This window comes from Diplotaxodon limnothrissa, linkage group LG3 (genome assembly GCF_057381915.1).
Source record: "Diplotaxodon limnothrissa isolate DT_005_m linkage group LG3, D_limnothrissa_male_GT1.1, whole genome shotgun sequence".
In the NCBI taxonomy this organism is placed as follows: Eukaryota; Metazoa; Chordata; class Actinopteri; order Cichliformes; family Cichlidae; genus Diplotaxodon; species Diplotaxodon limnothrissa.
Window position 1 is genome coordinate 19,067,986 of NC_140598.1, and position 13,070 is coordinate 19,081,055.

Here is a 13,070-nt window from a genome sequence, read left to right on the forward strand (position 1 = left end):
AAAGTAGAGAAACCTTTCTTTTTTACTCTCTGCACAGATTCAGCATCATGTGCTTTTAATGACCATGTCCTTATTAAATAGAGATACAGTTTAACAGGATGTTTTATTAAAATTTATTTTAACTCATTCACTGCCAGCCATGTACAAATCAGGTAACTCCCCACTGCCAGGGTTTCTGAGCATTTTTACTCATTTTTGAAGAGTAAGTTTTTCAATTGACGTCTATAGACGTCAATGGCAGTGAATGAGTTAAGAACCTCACATCATCTCTAACTATGGACTGAATGTTGGCTCATTGCTATTACCAACTTGGTACATTTTTAATTTAAAGCACATTTTGGAAGATTCAGTTTCATAGAAGCTTTTTCCTGTATTGTGCGTAATGTAGAAAGTAACAGATCAGACCACCCTGATTGAAACCCGCAAAGACCCATTTCTACATACTTGCCTGTGTCAACACAAGAGGTGCTTTCATCAAAATGATGCACTTCCTGTGGTTACTGCCATGTTTCTATTAGCGGTTGTTTAGTTAGTGGTTTAGCATTTGTCCCATATGTGAGTTCGGAGAAGTGGAAATGACAGGAAGTGTGGTTGCTAAGCTGCTGCTATGTGCAACTAATGTAACAGACTAGAATAAAATGGAGTATTAAACAGAGAAACCTCAGACTGTTCTTCTTGCTCAGTTCATCTTTCTGTTATTTAATAGCTAATAGATTTATTTGGCTAAACAAGTCACTCCTGATCCAACTGAGGAGCTGGCCAGAAAAAACCTACAGTCTGACATTCTTTTGGCAAAGTTACACACCAATTCAATATTAATTTTAGCAAACTCCAATTGACTTAACAATTACTGCCGATGTGAATTTTAACTTTACCAAATACTGAATATTTTATCTTCCCAGTTCTAATCTGTAAGATATTTACAATATTTGAATTCACAAATATTTTTGCTTCCTTAGAGATAGGGTGAGAAGTTCGGCCATCCGGGAGGGGCTCAGAGTAGAGCAGCTGCTGCTCCACATCGAAAGGAGCCAGCTGAGGTGGTTCGGGCATCTGACAAGGATGCCCCCTGGGCGCCTCCTGGGTGAGGTGTTCCAGGCATGTCCCACCGGGAGGAGGCCCCGGGGCAGACCCAGGACACGCTGGAGAGATTATATCTCTCGGCTGGCCTGGGAACGCCTTGGTGTTCCCCCTGACAAGCTGGAGGAGGTGGCTGGGGAGAGGGAGGTCTGGGCCTCTTTGCTTAGGCTGCTGCCCCCGCGACCCGGCCCCGGATAAAGCGGATGAAGATGGATGGATGGATGGAAATATTTTTGCTTTCACCCCTACCAGTCCAAGCAGATGGTCGCCTCTCCCTGAGCCTGGTTCTGCGGGAGGTTTCTTCTAGGGCTGGGCTATATCATACCGTTCACGGTAATACCGGTGTAATTTTACACAACGATAAGAAAATGAAATATCGCGATAGAATATGGGTAAAACGCGCATGCGCGGTGCCTTTGTTTACATACGCACATGGCGGCGACGCAGAATGAGAAGAGCGAAAGCGGATCGTTGAATGAAACGGATGAGCCAGAATTGATTTGTACAAATGCTGCAACTTCAGTGGTGTGGAACTGGTTTGGCTTTCATCCGTCAGATACACAACAAAGCACTATTTTTGGTAGAGCATGCTAACGGGCCGTCGTTATTTCCGTGTTTTTTGGAAAATACGGCACACTTAAAATCAATCCTTTGATTTCTCTGAAAATCGACAGTGCCCCTTATAATCCCGTGTGCCTTTTGTATGAACTCTGGTTGTGTTTACTGACCTCGAAATGATTTTATGTACACGGCGCTCGAAAATCTGTCAAATGTTTCTGAACAACTTTTCTAAGCTACGAAGCCGCACCACTTGATGGATTGTCAGGGCATTACAGCTATCGTAGGCGGAGCCTCGCGGAGTGATACGTACTGTGCTTCAACATAATATTACCGTATTGTGTGTGTATAACCTCTTTTTAAGTTTTGTGGATATTATACATGGTTATGCTCAGGATATGTCGGCCAATTTCCACTGGAAATGCCTTTTGGTTAAACTGTCAGCAAGGAATTTGCACTGTTAAATTTTTATATAACTTTAATGCACATAAAAAACTGCTGCTTGTTTAACTGAAAATACATAGATTTTTTTTTGCACTAATAAAGTTGTGGAGTTGTAAAGTATTTTGTCTCACGTCAATTATATCGTCAGTTATATCGTTATCGCAAATTTTCAAATGTATATCGTGATAAATATTTTTGGTCATATCACCCTGCTCTAGTTTCTTCCTGTCAAAAGGGAGTTTTCCTTCCCAATTTTTTCAGCGTGCTTGCTCATAGGTTGTTATATGATTGTTGGGGTTTTAACCGTTGTATTATTGTAGGGTCTACCTTACAATATAAAGCAACTTGAGGTGACTGTTGTTGTGATTTGGTGCTGTATAAATAAACTTTAATTAAACTGAATTGAACTGTCATGTGAAACTCTGACTGAGAGTTTGATGCACACCACTCAGGTGGCACAAATTTGAATTCCTGCTGAAACAACACACAGTTATTTATGTTTAACCAGAAAAGTGGACATTTTTAAATCACAGTTTTGATAATTACTTTAACTTTATGATAACTATCATGAAGACAAACTGTTACATTTTGCCTGTTACATAAAACTCGCACCAACGCTCCGAGCTCTTTAGCAAACAACCTTATTTTTGGAAAGCGAAGCAGCTCCAATAGGACTCGGGATCAGCGGTGAGAAGTTGAAGATCATGTGAGTTGGTTACGCTGCACCATCAAACACTGTGGTCACCGTGAATCAGCAGCAGCAGCTAGAAGAGGTGGACAGGTTCACGTACCTGGGTTGCACTCTCAGCAGTGACGGGGACGCTGAGCATGACGTCAAGTGCCGAATTGGGAAAGCATGGGCACCCTTTAAACGACTACGACCTATATGGATGACCACCGCACTGCCTTCACCAACCAAGTTGCAGCTTCTGAAGACTATTGTTATACCGACAGCACTGTACGCAGCGGAGACTTGGAAATCAACTGTTAAGATCAACCACAATCTTGACGTCTTCCTTTGACGGCTGCTCAAGAGCACATATCTGGATCACGTTGCCAATGAGGAAGTATATCGCTGTGCGGGATTAGAGCTGTTCCACGTCCAAGTCACCAAGCGTGGGTTAAGATTCGCCGGACCCAAGACCCGCCTGTGTCGCAGTTCAGTGGAACCCAAGGAATGGAAAGAGACGGCGAGGAAGACCCCAAAAAACATGGAGGAGTACGTTCCTTGAAGACTTACGCTCAGTCGAACTGTCATGGGATGAAGCAGCAACTGCTCCAATGGACCGAGTCCGATGGCATTCTCTTGTCTCCCGATGCACCGATCAGTGCGGGAGGATCTAATTCTAAGTCTAAGTAAGTGTTACATAAAAGAGTGCATAAAAATATCGTTGGGTATCACTCACATTCATCACAATTCATTTTGCCAATGAGGATCTACTTGCTTTTTCTGTGTTCCAGTCTCAGTAACTTTGACACAGTAATATCTGCTTCAATATTAAACCTCTGATGAAATCTCTCAAGTGTTAGCTTTATTTTGATACCAAGATTGTAAGGACAGAGTTTGTAATTGCAGAGAAATAATCAATTAAATTTGGGCATTACATTTTCGAGCAGGAAGCTCAGAAAACCCCCTTGGGGCTTAAGAGGTTAAGAAGAATTAATCTCTGTTTATAGAATCACCTCCAAACAGCCAAGCTATCCCTCAATAGTTCCATCATGTTTACTGTCTAACGACAGCGCTAGCATCTTGTGTAGTTAGTGTGTAGTGTTGTGGATAGTTTTGTGTTGTGTGTCAGAACAATGAGATGACTGCTGTCTCCAGGTAAAAAAAAACAGGAGTGATACACGTGCTGCTGTCAGACCTGCAGGTTGTGATGGTCTCCTTCACAGTGGACAGAAACTATTTTTTTGGACTGGCACAAATAATTTGTGTGGCATCTTATTGAATGCAGAACAGCTGATTGTTATGTAAATAGTTTGAAGTGGTTATTTAAAAAGGGGTAAAAGGTAAATGGCTGCAAACAACAAAGTTGTTTGCAAAACTTTTGCACAGGATTTTATAATTGACAATTTATATTTGCATTTAAAGTTATGAAATATGATTCATTAAATATGTTGTTACAGTAAAAAATATAACTTTTTTTTGTCTGATTTTAGATCAATTGTGGTAATACAGTATGTCAAAATGAAAACATAACTGTAAATTCAGACGTGAGGTTATGCAAAAAAGAATGATATCAAAAAAGGCAAAGTACATAGATTGTAAAGGTGAAATGTAGAGTTAAAATCAGTAGTTAAAAATGGCCAATTATGCCCTGGACCCCAGAGGGTTAAACATTTATTTTTAAGTAATGCAATAGTTACTTTTCAAGTAATTAATTACTTTTAGAATCTTGTAACTCAGTTACTAACTCAGTTACTTTTTTTGAAGAAGTAACTAACAACGCTGGTCATGATATCTGGTATCAAGTATCCCAGCAAGGTAAAGTCTGAGTCTGTGCTGTAAATTGTCACCCAAAAAGCTGACACATTTATCTGCATAATGCCCTACACGCTGAGCCACAAAAACCACCGTGCACTGAAAGCTAAAAATGACCTTCATTGTTATTTCTTTACAAATTATCACTGAATACTTTCAGACTGAGTCTTGAAACTCTACATTTTTCAGGGCTTTTTGTGGTTCAAGTATTTTTAAGCATATTCCAAAATGCATTTTGAGTATGTTGCAGGCAAATGTTTTCAGCCCTTTATAACTCTGCAAACCTCAGTTCAGTCAGGTACATTTTACAGTTGTACTTTCCAAAGCAACTGTTTTGAAGCTGTTTTAGTGTCTAAGGATAATTCAGAATGGATAGCCACAGATTTTCATTGAATGGATCTGTTTTAGTGTGGAGCTAACCTGAGGCAAGGCTCAGTTGCATTTGCCAGATTTTTCCAAAGAAAGTTAGAAAAAAAAGAGAAAAGAAAAAGCACACAGCACAACCTCTTAACCACATGAGGACAGTCCACCAACTCATCAAGAAACTTAAGTAGCATTGTTCATGACAGACCACGAAAATCAGTCTGTCACTCGATGCACTTCCATACACCTGAGCAAGCAGCAAACTGGGGAGAGCTTTTTTCAAATACCATCACTGCTATTTTAAATACTCAAAGTATCATGTACCCCAATTCAAGTTTGCAACCGAAATGCACACAAAGCATTGTGCATGCATGTAAATATTTATTTTTTGTCTTTCCACTTAACATTGCTCACCTGGTTCTTCTTGTAGAATCCTTTCTCTGCATTCCTCGCTCTCTCTTTTAACCGGTAGTTACATAAACATGTTGTTTCTAGCTAAAAAAAAATATGGTATGATTTCACTTCAACAAATGAAGTAATTATAACATAAGTTATTGTACAAGGACGCTGGAGAAAATCCATATTCCATGACAGTATAACGCACTACTTGGTCATGTGAAACCATCATCAATGAATCATTTTACAGTTACCACATCATGTTGACTTATTTCTCTGTTTCTCTCCTCCTCATTTCAAACTTTGTGCTTTACCCATAATAAAAATGTAAGAATTTTATGGATGAGAAATAACAACTTTTTGGACTCTTTCAAGTGCTTCACTGATTTGCGTAATTCATTTACTTCTCCCTTGTCTCCCTGTCCTTGGTGTTATTGAAGCCTCATTTATTCATGACGAACCTGCTGTTGGACCGTTCACTGCCTTTGTGCATGCGCAATAACATCCTAACATAAGGAAAACTGCAAATAGAAACCTGTTTTCTTTCTCATCTCTGCCATTTCCAGGAGATCATTCGTCACACCATAACATTTAAAGATGATGAAAATAATAATTCAGTGCGCAGTTCTTACTGAAACTATTACTGTAGATGAACTCACCAATAACTAAACTTCCAGAAACTGACAATAGGATACTGAACTCCAGGCTTCAACATGGAAAAATTGTAATACCACAACTAGTTTGACTTATTATGTTCTACAGACACAAACACTAAAACGAGGAAGAGCGTTAAGCGCTCGGCCTCGTTGGTCCTGCTGTGAGTCCTGTAGCCGTGAACTATGGAGCGGCAAATGTGTGCTGGATATAAGCTGCACACAGCTGATGTTAGCCATGAAAACATTACAGACTGCTAACATTACCTTCAGATGGAGCTTCACACTGAGACGACACAAAGTTCACGAAACTTTGAGAAAGAAGGAAGCGCGAAGAGAGGGCTCCACAAACCACGGCCCTGTTACAAACACACTGCGGTCTCTACAGCTACACTTCAGAGAAAAAGACCGACGCTGCATTCAGGTGCACCTCGGAAATCCCCAAATCTCTCCTCAAACAGCTGGAAGGCTGCCCGATGGTTTATTTCTTCTAATTGCCCCGTTTAGTTGAAATACAAACATCTGCATCACTCTGTTCTTCTTCTTCCAGCAGCGTTTGAACAATAAAACGCTGCGTGTCTTTGAGTATAAATATATATTTTTATGACAGCCCAGTGAGTACCGTGTTAAAGTGAGGAAGAAGCAACTTAATGCAGCAATCACAAATTTCTGATGAAAAAAACAAAACAAAAAGTAGAGACCAAAGCGAGTCACAGCTGCCACTGACCCATTATAGATTATCTGCCTAATCATATGACCCTCGTAAGGGACAACTGCCATTGCATGGTCTGGTATCTACCAAATAAATCACATTTTAAACACAGTTTGAACAGTCTGCACTGTCAGACAGTTATGAAGCAGAGGCTATAATAGACATCCTTACAGTGGGAAAGAGATGCCGGTGACTTGGAGCAGAGAAACACGGTGTATTAATGCAATTCTCTTTCACATAAGCAGGACCAGACATACAAAAACCTTTTGTCCAGGTAACAAATCTGTTATATGCACATGCTCACGTGCATAAATGAGCAGCTTTACCCCAAGAGGCGCACTGAGACCAATACCTACTGCACATATCATCACGCTGGACACTGAGTGGTGATATTTCTGTTGCTCCGGCACAGCTATAACCTACCTTACATTAGTTTCAGGGTGAGTTTCCTTTTCATCAACTCTTCTTCCGAGTACATCAAAATTATCTGCTCATTTGATTTCAGGGCCTATTTCTAACAGTGAAATTGTTTTACTTGCTCCCTCACTCTCTCTCTCGCCTCTGTTCCCTGGGTTTCGAGCATGCATGAGCAAAGATGCAGCTTTTATTCTTCTGATATGTTTTTTGGTTTGTTTTATTGAAGTCTATTTTTAATTAAAATCATGATAGACTTGTGATGTTCCTGTGGCTTTTGGGTTCGACCACTGATCTGAACTCTTCCATGGCATGCGATTTTAATTTCTCTTTGATATTTTGGCATATTGGGGCCCGATGAATGTAAAAACAAAGAACTGCCAGTTTTGTTTTGTTTTGTTTTACCTTTTTTTTGTTTTTAAGAAAAATAAGAGCCACATATGACGGTATTCGTTTAAAAGTGTGATAGAACAGTAGAAGTATAATGTCCTTGTAAGTGGATATCAGGCCCTCGTAGAGCAAAATTGTCACGTTTAGTTAACGGACTCAGGCGCAGACCAGAAATCCTTGAAGAGAAGACAGTTTATTGATACAGACAACACCAGTTGATACTATATACAACGTGCTGGAGGGGAGGGGGGTCCAGGGCTCCGGGGTCCATGAGGGAAAGGAAGGGGATCAGACGTGCTCCAAAGAATCACTCTGCTCTCTCCACAACTGGGTTACACAAATCCCAACACTCCTCCATGAGATGACAGGCAGGGAAGGAAAGGTCTGTACACAGAAACCTTAGTTATAGATGAACAGACGGAAACAACTCACAGATTCAGATTCTCAAACTACTGAGCGACTGACGCTGATAGCTCAACGATCCAGTGACGAATAGCACAGTGCTGCCATCTTAAGTAGGGCTCACGATTACGCAGAGAGAGATATAGAGAAACACATGTTGCCTAATATGGGATCAGCTGCTGAGGCACAGGGACCATGACAAAAATTAAGTATTTTGGTCTAAATAACCCAAAATGTGATGTCCATGTAATGGTGGATTAACAGGTGTTATTCTAAGGAGGGAAACTGTTGAGTATTGCAGCATCGACAGCGATCACTACAAGGAAAATGACGACGGAGGCAAAAATTTCCTTAATATTTTTGGAACTTTATTCCACATCGACACACTGCAAAACTTTTCCTCATGGGTGCTATTTTGCTGTGGTAAACTTTTTTTTCTTAGGGGCGTGATGACCTAGCTTACGTGCCCTTACAATGAAACAGTGCCTCCTTTTGGTGACAACTAAAATACTGTCTCTCTGTTAAACAATAGTAACCATAATGCAGTTAAACACACTGTACAACATGAGTACACACAATGAATATCTTAACACCCCCTCTTGTACTCAGGTTGCTGGAATCTAAAGAAAAGTTATACAATAAACAATAAACAGTTGTACAATCTCTACCACACTTCCTTTTCCTTTTTTTCTCTCCCCCTTTTTCTTCTTCTTTCTTTTAAGCACCAAACATAATGTCAGAAAACTTTGCAAGTTTTAGCTTAGAAACAGGTTTGGTCATAACATCTGCAACCATTTCTTCAGTGGTGCAATATAACAGACACATTTTCCTTCATTTACAATGGACCTTACAAAATGATATTTAATGTCCACATGTTTGTACCTCTGTCAGCTCACAGGGTTTTTAGCCAGGGCAATTGTTCCCTGGTTGTCCTCGTACACTAATGTTTGAGTGTATCTGTAGTCATCTATACCTTTCAAAAGCTGTTCTAAATATATACATCTCAGCATCACTGTAGGCTACTAGACCCAAATTTTCATCTGTGTTTCTCCTTAAACACAACTTCTTATCTTTGGACCCTTTGAGATTTCTCAACACATGCTTCACAGTTCCCCACTGTTCCTCTGTAGGCTCATGGAAATGCTGTGATAACTTGCTTACCACAAAACTCAGGTCAGGACGGGTACCTGATGCGAGGTATATAAGACTGCCTACAGCCTCTCTATACAGGGAGTGCAGAATTATTAGGCAAATGAGTATTTTGTCCACATCATCCTCTTCATGCATGTTGTCTTACTCCAAGCTGTATAGGCTCGAAAGCCTACTACCAATTAAGCATATTAGGTGATGTGCATCCCTGTAATGAGAAGGGGTGTGGTCTAATGACATCAACACCCTATATCAGGTGTGCATAATTATTAGGCAACGTCCTTTCCTTTGGCAAAATGGGTCAAAAGAAGGACTTGACAGGCTCAGAAAAGTCAAAAATAGTGAGATATCTTGCAGAGGGATGCAGCAGTCTCAAAATTGCAAAGCTTCTGAAGCGTGATCATCGAACAATCAAGCGTTTCATTCAAAATAGTCAACAGGGTCGCAAGAAGCGTGTGGAAAAACCAAAGTGCAAAATAACTGCCCATGAACTGAGAAAAGTCAAGCGTGCAGCTGCCAAGATGCCACTTGCCACCAGTTTGGCCATATTTCAGAGCTGCAACATCACTGGAGTGCCCAAAAGCACAAGGTGTGCAATACTCAGAGACATGGCCAAGGTAAGAAAGGCTGAAAGACGACCACCACTGAACAAGACACACAAGCTGAAACGTCAAGACTGGGCCAAGAAATATCTCAAGACTGGTTTTTCTAAGGTTTTATGGACTGATGAAATGAGAGTGAGTCTTGATGGGCCAGATGGATGGGCCCGTGGCTGGATTGGTAAAGGGCAGAGAGCTCCAGTCCCACTCAGACGCCAGCAAGGTGGAGGTGGAGTACTGGTTTGGGCTGGTATCACCAAAGATGAGCTTGTGGGGCCTTTTCGGGTTGAGGATGGAGTCAAGCTCAACTCCCAGTCCTACTGCCAGTTTCTGGAAGACACCTTCTTCAAGCAGTGGTACAGGAAGAAGTCTGCATCCTTCAAGAAAAACATGATTTTCATGCAGGACAATGCTCCATCACACGCGTCCAAGTACTCCACAGCGTGGCTGGCAAGAAAGGGTATAAAAGAAGAAAAACTAATGACATGGCCGCCTTGTTCACCTGATCTGAACCCCATTGAGAACCTGTGGTCCATCATCAAATGTGAGATTTACAAGGAGGGAAAACAGTACACCTCTCTGAACAGTGTCTGGGAGGCTGTGGTTGCTGCTGCACGCAATGTTGATGGTGAACAGATCAAAACACTGACAGAATCCATGGATGGCAGGCTTTTGAGTGTCCTTGCAAAGAAAGGTGGCTTTCCCAATTCTTTTAATCTTTGGGCTGAAGGAAGGACAGTACTCGGTGTATAAATGCTCAATCAACAATCATTTATTTCCATACAATTCAACACTTATGAGCATTAGAACCATCATGATTTTTCACCCTAATTTACAAATAAATTCTTTACAAATCCTACCATGTGAATTCATGGATTTTTTTTTCACATTCTGTCTCTCACAGTTGAAGTGTACCTCTGGTGCAAATTACTGACCTCTGTCATCATTTTAGGTGGGGGAACTTGCACAATCGGTGGCTGACTAAATACTTTTTTGCCCCACTGCAAATTGATCAGCAATCACATTGAAAAATAATCTATTTATTGTTAGCTGGGAAATTAAAGCCGCTATTATTTGGATTATTCCATTTCAACCCTCTCACAATGGTACAACCCATCAGACCATAATTTAAAAAGTCACTGATTTATAGTTGTGAGGGAAATTATATTGAGTTATAATTATGTCTCTGGGTCCAGAGATGGAGCAGCTGGAGATGGAGTCTCTGAGGCTGTTTTCTGTTTGAGTCTGGCTTCAGTCTAATTTAGCAGCTTTGACATCAGGGATTGTAGGGGACGAACAGACACACCCACAGGTGAGTTTCCCACCCAGAAACAGAGCGTCACCTCTGTCTGCGCTGTGTTGGTCACAAGCTTTGTTCTGGGCTTTTAAGTGGAGGCTGGAGCTTGTGAGTGATGGAAGCTGAGAGCTGTGTTTGCACATGCTCAGTGTGACAGGATTTTGGCTGGCTGCGAAAGCTGAATGCTCTCTGGTAGTGATGTCATACATTAGGATAACTGTGCTAGCTCCCTGTCAGAGTACCAGGGCCTCGCTTTGACCACATGACTCTCAGTACACAGCATGATGTGTGCGCTGTAAACAGGAAGCAGAGGAGCAGGACTGAGGTAAACCTCCGAGGGATCAAACTGAGACTGAGCTCCAGATGTTTCCACATGCTTCTGCTCTGCCGTGTGTTTGGTGATTATTTCAGGTATAGATGATGGAATATGACCAGTCTGATGTCAGCCTGCTTCTCTGACAGCTCAGATTCAGTGAGATGCTGGAAACATCCCTCAGAGTCATGGTAAATGGTAAAATGGTAAATGGCCTGTATTTATATAGCGCCTTACTAGTCCCTAAGGACCCCAAAGCGCTTTACATATCCAGTCATCCACCCATTCACACACACATTCACACACTGGTGATGGCAAGCTACATTGTAGCCACAGCCACCCTGGGGCGCACTGACAGAGGCGAGGCTGCCGGACACTGGCGCCACCGGGCCCTCTGACCACCACCAGTAGGGAACGGGTGAAGTGTCTTGCCCAAGGACACAACGACCGAGACTGTCCAAGCCAGGGCTCGAACCGGCAACCTTCCGATTACAAGACGAACTCCCAACTCTTGAGCCACGATCGCCCCGTCATGTAATCAGTGACATCTGCTTCAGCACTGACAGATAGAAAGCTTTGCAGACCTTTGTTTGGGTGCTAATCCAGCTGTGTGTGTTTGTGATGACAGTAAATTATATCAGACTTACAGCTCCTGCTTGACTGCATTAAAGTGATAAGATGACTTCCGCACTTGGATGGCAGTGAAAGCAGGAAATGACAAATGTAGCACAGCAGCAGCGTTTAACACGTCTGAGCTGGAAACAAGAAGTCTGGTATGAACATCATTCATAGAACAGCTTCCAGCTTCTTTTGCTCTGCAATAGTTTGGATTAATTTGCATTTAAAGACGTAAAGAGACTAAAATGGTCAGGGTCAGGAGGTCAAAGGTCAGAGCTCCTGTGGGTCTGAGAGCAGCTTCACGCTGGAGAAGGATGAAGGAGTCTGACCTGAGCCAGTGTTGGACATGAACACATCAGCACTGCTGTCAGTGAGCCTAACGACAGCCGTTAGCATCATTTCAGTGTTTCAGTCATAAAAACACTTCCTGTCTCTGTGGTGGTTACAGTGACATCATGCAGTTTGTGCTTTGACCTCCAGAGGGCGACAAATCAGCACAGACAGAGAGCTCCATTCAAACTTTGCTGCCATCAGGAATAATTCTTCAAATATAATCATCAGTGTTTGAGCAGCTATGATATCAGGGACAATCTAGACATGTGTGACAATACTGAACATGTCACATGACACACCTCAAACATCATGTTTTTTTCTAACTTCTCACTCACTAAAATCTCATGATTTCAGATTCTTGCTGTTCCCCACCTGCCCTGTAGGTGGCCCCAGAGTGGTCCCACCGTTTTCAGTAATCTGACACATCACATCCTCAATCAGCACACCTGTTCAATGACCAGAGCCATGTTTGGATATTTACATCATTCAATCATTTCATTCACACAACAACACCTTCAGTCTGACTGAAGCTCAGGTGTTGATGGTGCTCACTGATTGGACAGTTGGTTTCAGCTCTGCTCTCAGTCTTTACTGTAATAAGTAAAGTGCTATGCAATTACAGGCCATTTACCATTTACTGCACAGGTGAAGGTAGAAAGTGTGACAGGATCTATAGACTGGAAACAGGAAAACTCACTGTGACTATTTGCAATATGAAACGTTTTATTCCAAACACAGTAAACAGTCTGGGTGTGACGATATTAGATGTATCAGATGTCTGTTTACACTGGCAGATACTGCAAAGCTTCATGTTAACAAGGTTGTAATATATGTTTGCACTGATCACGCTTCAACTGAGTTGTCCTC

At 41.7% G+C, this 13,070-nt stretch overlaps 1 protein-coding gene; it reads left to right on the forward strand.

The window, feature by feature from the left end:
• The window catches only part of LOC146634784 (neoverrucotoxin subunit beta-like), a 368,566-nt gene that overhangs the window by 260,165 nt on the left and 95,331 nt on the right, over window positions 1–13,070 (forward strand).